Source organism: Artemia sp. Qi Xiang Cuo, chromosome 4 (assembly GCF_049724085.1).
Source record: "Artemia sp. Qi Xiang Cuo chromosome 4, ASM4972408v1, whole genome shotgun sequence".
Lineage (NCBI taxonomy): Eukaryota > Metazoa > Arthropoda > Branchiopoda > Anostraca > Artemiidae > Artemia > Artemia sp. Qi Xiang Cuo.
Window position 1 is genome coordinate 56,844,503 of NC_142797.1, and position 10,906 is coordinate 56,855,408.

Sequence of the window (10,906 nt, forward strand, 5' to 3'; positions counted from 1 at the left end):
ATCAGAAGTGATGCTCAAAACCGAGGGGGGGGGGACTCACAGTTATACCTAGCGGAGCTCTGACTTTTTTTCAGTACCAAGCTAGACTTCAAATTTAAGGTATGGTTGTTTTAACCTGCTTTCCATTGTCAAGATGCAACCCTTTAATCTAAAGGGACTGGCAGCTAGGCCTGCACCTTAGCTCAAGCCTGCACCTTAGGTCATTCCAGCTCATATGCCCCCAGGGCATAACTTACAACCCTTGCCCAGAGGGCTGTGGGGGGTTGTCATCCTCAAAGACATAATTTCCTAAATAAAACTTTATATGCCCCCAGGGTATAATTTATAATCCTAGCCCTGAGGACTCTGAGGGGGATTATCATCCTCAAAGACCTAATTTCAAGAACTTTCAAGTACGTTTCACAATATGTCTATCTCAAAATTTTGATGGGACGTGTTTAGGGACATGGTGGGCTTGGAAGGGGTGTTAGCTGCCTTCCAGTCACTTTCGACTATTAAAAAGGGCACTAGCCATTTTAATCGAATGAGCCCTTTTCGAAGTTTCTATGACAAGTCCCTCAATACAAAGTGCCCTGGTTCAGAAAAAAAAATAATACATTGTGCCAACATTGTTCTTTACTTAGGTAGCACAATTGCACTATGATTACTTTGCTAATTGGGCTTTAAAGTTGCAGAGATACTGCCCAGTAGAAGTAAGATATAAATAATTCCCTTCTTGCTGTATTATCCTGATTCTATTGGGCAGTACCTATACTGTAGGGTAGCTAATATGCATCTTTAACACTATCTCAATATGGTCCTCTATTCCAAACTTACCAAATATTTTATACTTACTATACAACTTCCTCGCTAATTAAGATGAAGAATCACTCTAGCTCAGGATATTGTGCTCTAATGAAATCTAGCTTTTTGAACAGAATTATAAGGACAACTACGATGACCTAATTGTACATGACAGATTTCCCCATAGTCTCTATTCTTGAGCCTAAAAAATGCCATAATTGGTTCCAAATGAAGTTTTATCTCATCTTAAGCCTTAAAAATGCCACAATTGGTTCCGAATGAAATTTTATCTCATGTTTTCAAATTCTCCTCGGGATAAGAGTAGAATTTCACCCATGCTCACTCTGTTTTAAATCAATACTTTTCTTCTTTATCTCTCGCAGATAATTGACGATTAGGAAGAAACCTGCAGTCACCCAGTCAAAAATCTGTTATGCCAATATGATAGTATAGATGTGACAAACCCGATCAGGGGTCTTGAACTCAAAAATGACATTATTACCGGCCATGAGGTATTTCTACTTAGACCTGTCCCAGGTCAATGCTTTGCATATCAAAAAATCAGAAAAAAAAATCAACTATTAAACTTGTCCACTTAGAGTCCATTTATTTTAATGCAAGAGTTTTCCCTTAAAAATGTGATTATAATTTTTATTTTAAAGATGTATACAAAATATTACTGTGCGGACCGGAAGTTTTGGATTCAGTTTTTTATAAGCTATAACTCTTTATGCCGATTCTTGGAGAAGCGACTCCTCAAAAATCTGAGACGGTCAAACCATACACATCTAAAAGACTATTTGAACATTTCTAAAACGGAGACTTTCTTAAAAGTGAAGCAGTGTGGAATGGGAAAAGACAGCCCCCAGAAATTGCAAAAATGATTAAATAGCTGTGAAAGTTCTCTTGAATATTATTTAAAGTGAAACATACTTTCATTCTTACCAGGCTGGGGCACCACAAGAGTTTTGTGTGACCGTGGCTAGTGAGATGTCCAAACTGGGGTTCAATCTTGGTGACAAACCAAGAGATAAAATTACTAACAAAATGACAACACTGAAGGATGCATATCGCTCATATAAAAAAAACAGCTGCAAGAACTGGAATGAGCACTGTTATTAAACCACCTTTCCATGACAAGCTTGATGATATTGAGGGGTCTTCACATGCCCCCCCTTGCTAATCGACACTTATGACACTATTAACCCAGTGAAGAGGAAGAAGACAGATAGTGCTAAATCAGAAGAATTTACTAAAGAGATTCACTTGTTTGATTTTGAAATACCCAGTAGCTCTGGCTCTACTCCCAGGATACCACCACCAGCACCAAAAAGGGCTAGATACACCATAAAAAAAGATTTGAAAACGGCACTTGATAGCCTCAAAGAACAGGAAGGCAAATATCAATAAGAAAATTCTAACTTTCGGGAAAAAATGGTTTCTGTGAATGAAAGTAGAATTCAACTAAGCGAAGAGGAGAAAGACTATAGGAAGAAGTGGGACGAAAAAAAGGATGAGCAATTTGAAAAATTACTCGAAGTCTTGGCAGGCGCCGGTAAAAAAAATAAAACAAAGATCGTCGGAGTATCTCTTCGTCGGAAAGCGACTAATTTTTATACTATATTCTTTTTATCATATTTTCAGTTTTATATCAATTTATAGCTGAAAAACTTGTACAGATATTTTTTGTAAAAACAGCTAAGTCTGGACTGCTTTTCCTGGGTAGTCTGGACACGCTATAAGGTAGAGGTATTAGACCCCCAAACTGAGTAGCACAAACAAATGAACAAGGTTAATGAGAGGTTTATTTGACTTACATAATAGTGACTTACATAATAAACTAAAACGTTCGTTCTGCTCTGCATAATCTCAGCAAAGAAGAGTTGGAAGAATGGTTTGATCGTGAGTTCAATCATGGTTGCAGCTACTACCACAGTGTATAAAGAAGAAAATTTATTTAAAGTAAGTAAATAATTAAGAACACAAATTCATGGCAAATTACTGGCAATCCTATCACGTTTCTGCTGAGCAACTACTGTGTTGCTGCTGCGAGTGCTTCCTACAGCAATGGATGATGCGACATCTTTCCGAAAACCCTGATCATTTTTGACAAACCATTCTTCCAACTCTTCTTCGTTGAGTTGGCAGAGATGATGAATAGCACAGTAGGCTACTATTAAAAAAGGCAGTGAGTCCACAGGCATTTCTACACTTCTAAGCCATTTCCAACGTCCTTTAAATAACGCACAGGCATGCTCTATTACAATCTAAGTGGAAGAGTCTTTTATTGAAGTTAGCCTGATATGAGATGAGGGAGCTAGCAACCGTCTATGGCACCATAAGTTGCTCATAAAGGGGGTATGCAGAATCCCCAACAATATGCTTGCCAGAAGGGACTGCATTTGAATTGGAAGCAAGGTCATATCCAAGTGAACTATTGGCAAGCACTCAGGCGTCATGGCAAGACCCTGGGTATTTCACGTAAATGTTAGTAAAGATTTTGCTGGCGTCACAAACCCCCTGAATGAGGATACTATGATGGCCTTTTCGATTGAATTTAGGCCTTTTGAAAGGATTTGTCACTACGCACAATTTCAACGTGGCACCCATCTAGTGCACCAATCACGCCCGGAAAATATGCTTTTTCAAAAAATTCAGCTTCAATTTCATTAATGTCTGCTGCATCCTTAGGCCAAATGATAAACCTAGGAGAAAGCTCTGATAGAATTTTGCAAATCTGATGAACACATGTGTGGACAGTTGATTTTGAAACCCCAAAACGTTCGGCAACATCCCTCATAGAAGACAGGTTTCCTAGGTACCAGAGAGTTATGAGTAATACCTTGCCAAAGAATAGTCTTCTATCATCAAACACTGCATGCAAAGGGTAATGCTGCAGAGTTATCAACTGTTCTGATATGATGTCTCGCACGCTTTGAAAAGTGTTCCTTGTCAGCCTGAAGCTTTCTCTGAACACTTTATCAGACGTCTGGGATGCAACAGACATCTTATCATCAACTTTCGGGCGTCCCTGAAAAAGGAAAGGATTTTATAACTACCATTGGTGGAGGTGGCAAGGACAATGGGTTTGAAGAGATCCCAATTAGAGAGAAAAGTTGCGGATATTTCTGATATCAAAAGCAAACATTTGATAAATCCCATCTTCATCCATATGCATCCCTTTAACATTAGTTCAATTTTTACAGTCTTGAGTGAGATTTAGGGCCAATATGATCAATGTCAATGATCAATGTCAATATGTAGAAAAAAATGTACACCTCAAGTTAAGGGGTTAGCCGGGGTGTAACTCCCTTCCTAAGGTTGAGGGGGGGGGGAGGACAGCCCATACTGGTCCGACAAATTTACGGTTGAGCTTACACCTCTCTAGAAAATTTGCTAAAAAAAATTTTTTGTATGATTTAACTGCTTTTGCATAAAAATTGCCGAAATGCATAAACAGAAAACCTACTATTTAAGTTAAACAGTTGAAGGTATTTCTTGCGACTGATGGTTAATGTGGTACGACAAAAGCAGCAAAAATCGGAATTACAACAGCAAAGAATCTTATATCACTTTGTCATTCTGCTCTTTATCATAGAATCTATTAGTAATGAAAACTTTAGGGTATTTATCCCATTGTGGAAAACAGGGCTTTTTTATTAGTGCATTTTAAAGCAAAGACTATTCCAATGGGGAATAGATCAACAGGTAACATCATTCTAAAAAGGATAAAAAGTTTAGTATTTTAATGTTCCAAAATCAGTTTCTGTTCATTATCTCTTCAATATTTACATCTAATATCATCAATACTCATATACTGAAACTAACAGGGGGGATCAATCATAGCATAAGGGGGTTTATACATTTTTCGCATTCAAGTGATAAGCTGTATAGCCATATAAAATTAATGCTTGCTCATTTTGACTGTTATATCTACCCCTGATGGGTCAACTAATAAAGCATTCTGATTAGTCATGTATAAGAGACAATAGAACTGAGGTCTATTTTCATTTTTCGTCTTACTATACCTTATGCGCCTTATTACACCTTACTACACCAATGTGAACAATGTATTACTCTCCTTTAAAAACAAGCAATGGAAACCAGCCAAAATTTGTAGATGTCACCTAACGGCTGGATCTTTCCGCCCATCTAATTTTTTCATTTGTGATATAAAAAGGTTTCAGTTTCAATATGGAAGGTTGAGCTTCATTTCACATGCGGTTTAAGAGAGTCTGATTCTATTAAACTTGTACTTACCGTTGGTTCAATCAAAGAAGGCAGATAAAAATTCACCATGAGCTTTTGAGGAAATGGGGTAACGCCATTCATTGCTTCACTTAAAATGAACAAAATTTCATCTTCCAAATCTGAAATATAAACAGTAATTAATGATTTATTATTTTTATTTACATTTAACTATATACCTAGACATCAGCATACTCAGCACTCCTTTCTTTGGATACTAAAAGCGATTGTTATTGAAAAAACTAATTCATATTATTCTAGTTTTGAAATCACTGAAAGGATAGTCAGTGTAATAAGCTTATGAATAATAAAAGAAAATAGCCCCTATGCAGCACGGAGGATCTAACAAAACTTTAGCTGAAATTATTTTCTTATCCAATGAAATAAAAAGAGATATCAAGGAAATTAGATGTAGTGATACACAGAAACCTAAATGCTTTTAAAAATAACTCAAGATACAATGTTGTTTGAAAACTTAACAACAATATGTCAGTAAATAAGGTGGCTCTAGACTTCCTAGGTCCAAACTGGCAGTAGTGAGCTTAATTTTTTGGTCCTTTGGCCGGGAAGTGCAATAGGAAGCTAGGGACCAGCTATCCTATGCTTTTGCATGCCCTTCCTGCTTACATTCCCCAGATTTCTCCAGGTGCCTGTTTAAAGCTGGCCCAGCTCTTTCTGAGCTTTCTGAGCTAATTATACTGATCAGCAAGAAGAATATTACCATAGCTCTCTAAACTTGGCACTTTTTACACAATTTTTCAGCAAAGTAAGTGCACAGCTTTAATGCTATTCTATGTCATCTCTAAATTGTATCAGATGTATTTTGATATTAGATACTCCAAAGAATTTTAGTCTAATGTGTGAAATAAAGGGTCAGGTATTCCTTCACAATTTATACAACATGTAAAAGAACAGCAATTCGTATTTTTCTTTTATGAAAGATGATGTTTAATTAAAAAAAATATGTAAGTTTTTCAACAGAAGGCAATTGACATCAATGCAATAAAAAACCAAAATATTCAAAGAGAATCAGTGATGTCAGCAAGAAATTTAACTTATAGGGAGGTGACATAAAATATTACATTAATAATTATTTTATATGGGTTGGTATTAGCCAACAGTTAGGCCTTTTAAAAAGAAACACTTAAAATTCCAAAAACAACTCATTTCTTGCTATATATTAATCAGTCATTTGGGCTGTGAAGTTTCAGAGATACTGATCAGTGAAGACAGTATACAAGCAACTCACTTCTTACAATATATCCTGGTTCTATTGGGCAATTAGCTCTGCACCATATACTTCAGGGGTAGCTAATCTGCACCTTTACCAATAAGGTTATTCCTGCACCTCAGTCATATAGAAACAAAGAAGTGATGATGTGGATCAAAAGTTTCTTACCAAGAGATTCAGTAGATTCCAGCTCTTCATTTGTAAGTGCTTCAAAAAGGATGAATGCTTTTACTGGGTCCATGTCCTATTCCTTTTGAATTTCCCACCAAATTTATCCAAAAAAGCCGTTTTCCTGGATGTCTTTCGCAATCGCTGGTTTGCCAGGCGATGAAAAACGGTCAAATCCATTTTACAGGAACATTCCATGAGATGAAGAACGCAGCCATCATTCCATCAAAAAACATACAAATTGTGGAATGACGAGGAATGATGATTTTATTAAAAAGCAGGCCTTAAGTATTATTGAGATTCAAATATACCGGAATATCAAAATGGCAGGAGTAAAGCTGTAAACAAATTTTGAGCCAAACAAATTTCGTAAATTTCAGAGACAGCACTAACAAGAACGCGGCTTGGCCTGACCAATAGCACAAGATGTTTACTCGTGGGAAAGCAAAGAGGAGATTAGAAACCATCATTAGTCCCGAAGATGCCCATAAAACCGGAAATCGACGTGTCTGTAAAAACAGAACGACTGAGAGCTGCAGTGAAACTGCACCAGCCGATAAGTCGAATGGTTTGAGATCCCCCCTAAAAGAAGGGGCGGGTGACCCCTCTGAGAATATGAGGGACGAGAACGAGGATTAGGACCGGTGTGGCCATATACCTTTCTCTGTTTATCACGAACTTAGGATTGGGTGCTGAAACATTCAAGGTTTTAAAGATAAAAAAGCATCATTAGCATTATTGAGGGATCTTGATATATTTTGTGTGGTTTAGTCTTGGCATAATTGTGAGGATGATCTGCAGTGCCTCCCTTTACATAATTATTCCTTTTTATGCAGTGAATAGAAAAGTTTATAAGAATAATGGGTACTATAGTGGTGTGGTTTTGTAGTTTAGCCAAACGTCATTTTCTTCTGCAGTGAGACTTGCGACCCAATAAGAAGATTATAGTGTGTGGGTAGATTTAAGTGTAAGAGTGCTTTTTTAATTGTAGGTTCTGTATATCTAGCACCAAAAAATAGTTCTTACTCGCCTGAAGACTTTTGGACTATATTGCAGGAAGAAACGTGATTGATTCAACAGAAGTTGCCGGGGGACCGTCTGGTTGTAGTAATGGATCTTAATGCCTATGCTTCCAATGTATTAGATATAACTCCTGAATTTTTTTCAGATGATAATACGGAGGTCCTTCCTGAGATTTTAGGGATGCCACGGAGCAGTGACGATCAGTCTATAAGAATGAATATTTGGGGGAGAAATTTATTGGCATACTGCGAGGAGAATGGTTTAGCAATTTGTAATGAAAGATTTGGTAAGGACAGAGGTAGAGGAGAGTACATTTGCTTTTCCGGGCCAAATCACAGTGTTATAGATTACGCGTTGGTGGGTGTGGAGTTCGCTGCCTGTGTTGTTGATTTTGAGGTTCTCCAAGTGCTGGGTTCGGATCATTTCCCTTTAAAACATTCTCTCCAATTTTCTAGGATGTTTAATGTTTCTTCTCTCCCTCATTCTAGCCGTATATCCCGAGTTAAAGCTATAAGGTAGTTATGACAAGATTGGACTGATGAAGAAACAAAACGCTGAAAGATAGGTTTTGCTCGGAAGAGATGTTGGATAAAGTAAAGGGGCTTATGTGAACTCTCTTCGGACCCTGAAATAATTACTGGCTGCCTGTCACAACTCCTCCATGAAGAGGCTGCTCAGGTCCTGAAACGAATGCCGCCGAAAATAGGTCCTTTTGATAATGATTGCAAATTTAGTAAGTTGTACCTATTTAGCTTATTAAATATGGTAAAAATGCCAATGGCCCAGAGCAACGACAAGAAGCCCTATCAACATTTAGATTAGCTAGAAAAAAACACAAGGCTTTAGTAAGGAGGAAGAAAGCATTATATGAAATTAAAGAGCAAGAGAAATGTTTTCAAGCTTATAGATCGGCCAGTATGAAGGAATTCTAAAAGTATTTACGTGGGCCACGTTACCAATCAAAAATGATCCCAGAAGTTAACTCTTGGCCAACTTATTTTGAAGACCTGGAGAATCATAAAAACTCAATTGGCCAGGCACCCATCTACCCGCAAATGTATACTGAGCCGATAGATGCAGTGGTCCGTGAATTCCCCCTCCCAGAGCATTCTTACCAGCTAATTCAGGAAATATCACTGAGTGAGCTAAAATAATCCATCAAGAGCCACCGTGGAGGGTCTTCACCGGGTATTGATGGAATTCCGTCAACATTGTATAAGAAATTAATCGGTCCCTTGTTGCCAGTTCTATTAACTTTGTATAATGCGGTCCTGGTTTTATGTAGTTGGCCAACAGCATGAAATATGTCGGATATAATGCCGTTATTTAAAAAGGGTGACCGGATGAAGCATGGTAACTATCGCCCTATTAGTCTAGTACCAAAAACTAGTAAATTTTTGGAAAAGGTTCTAGATGGTAGATTAGGGCTGTGGCTAGAAAAGAAAAATATTGTCAGTGAGACCCAAGGAGATTGCCAAAAATAATTCAATTACAGATTTTGTATTTATACTCCTGGCTCTTATTGGAAAATATTTCAGGGGGAATGGTAGGCTTTTTGTCGTGTTTTTGGACTGAAAAGGCATTTGATAGTATTGATAGACCTATTTTATTCCATTATCTTGTTGAGATAGGCCTACCCATACTTTTTATTAAGTTATTAATTAAAATGTATGAGATAACTTTATCTTTGGTTTTTATTGTTAAAAAAGGTGTATCTAGGTCATTCAAAACCTTCAGAAGAGTTCGCCAAGGATGCATGTTGTCACCGAAACTTTTTTGTCTGTATATAAATGATTTTGCAGAGTTCCTTGAAATGAGATGGGCCCCAGTTGTATCACTAGCGAATACTCATTTTTGCTGTCCGTTGACGACACAGCTTTTGTGGCCAAATCAGCCGAGGAACTCAAAACTCTTCTGAATTGAACTGAATCTTACCTAGAATCGAAGAAGTTGAAGCTAAACGTATTTAAGACAGAGATTGTCATCTTCCAAAGTAGGAACGCCAATGGACATCAGGAATTCTGCTTTTCTTATAAAGATGAGGAAATAAAAGTGACCCCAAAGTATAAATATCTGGGATTCGTGGTCGCCGCAAATGGCAATTGGACCGAGCACATTATATTGATGATTTCACATGGTAAGGCAGCTGCTTGTATTCTACTTCGACAAAAACATATCATGGGAATCAAAAATATGAAGATGCACAAGTACCATTTCATGACTAAAGTCCTACCTGTTGCCCATTATGGATGTGAGTTGTGGGGGACTTTTACGGTAAAACAACTGGAATCTCTACAGTTTATGTATTTTAAAAGAGTTATAGGCCTCCAAGATAATTTTAGTAGTTTGGTCCTAAGGGGTGATTTGGGTTTGCAGGATCTACGTCATAAGGTGACTATACAAATGATTAAGTTTTGTTTACAGGCTACGCGCTTACCTGGTAACCGCCTGGCAAAACCGGCCTACACAGCAATGTTGAGTTTTACCAAAAAGGCAATATGGCCAAAACAAGTTAAAGCACTGTTGGATAATGCTGGTTTATCATGGGCATGGAATAAGAGGCAGGGTCCTCCAGCTAAACCTGAAGATTTCCTTGGTAAGTTTGCGTCGCGCCTTTGGGACCAAGAGATTCAGGTTTGGCTAAAGGGTCTGGAAAAATCTAGTAGCCTGCATTTTTATAGACAGATTAAAGATGTGTTTGGGGAAGGGAAGTTTTATTTGAAGCTGAACCTACCGTGGAGAACCCTTAAGTATTGGTTGTAGGCGTGAGCAAATTTCATACCACTGCGTAAAGGCTACTGGGAGTCTTATGATGAGGTTGGCTCGGGAAGTAGGCGTGCCAGCTCCCTCTGTGGGGAGTTTGGGGATGGGATGGACCATTTTCTGAGTAGATGTCAAAGTTTGGTGAATTTTAGGGATAAATGTTTCGATGGGGATTTACCGCTGCTCCCGGGTGTTTTGGGGACTACTTCAAGGAACCTAATTATTGCATTGGGCTGTTTTATAGAGAATAGTCTGATGGCGCAGAAAATAGATGTAGTTTAAATTTGTTGAGTGTTATTTTTAATTCCTTATTGTTTTTTATTTATTTGTTTTGGTGCATATGGCCACTGGTTTTTAAATACACTCATGTATACATGTATGTATACATATACTGATATTTATTTTTTTAAATCTTAATCCATTTTTGAATTCGTAAAGTTAGAAAAGCAAAAACAATTAAAACAATTTTTTTTAGTAAAGTACAAATTATATTCTGGCTTTTAGAAAGCTCGGGTATTAGAACCCTACTCACATTAATTTCTGTTCGTTTTGTGTTTGACTCTTATTTATTTCAATTTCTGTTTGTTTTCGGTTTTATTTATTTATTGATACTGATTTGTGTTAGTTGTATTCTTGGTAGATTATTTTATTCCATTTTGTTCCTTTTGGTTTAATGGAATTCTTTACTTT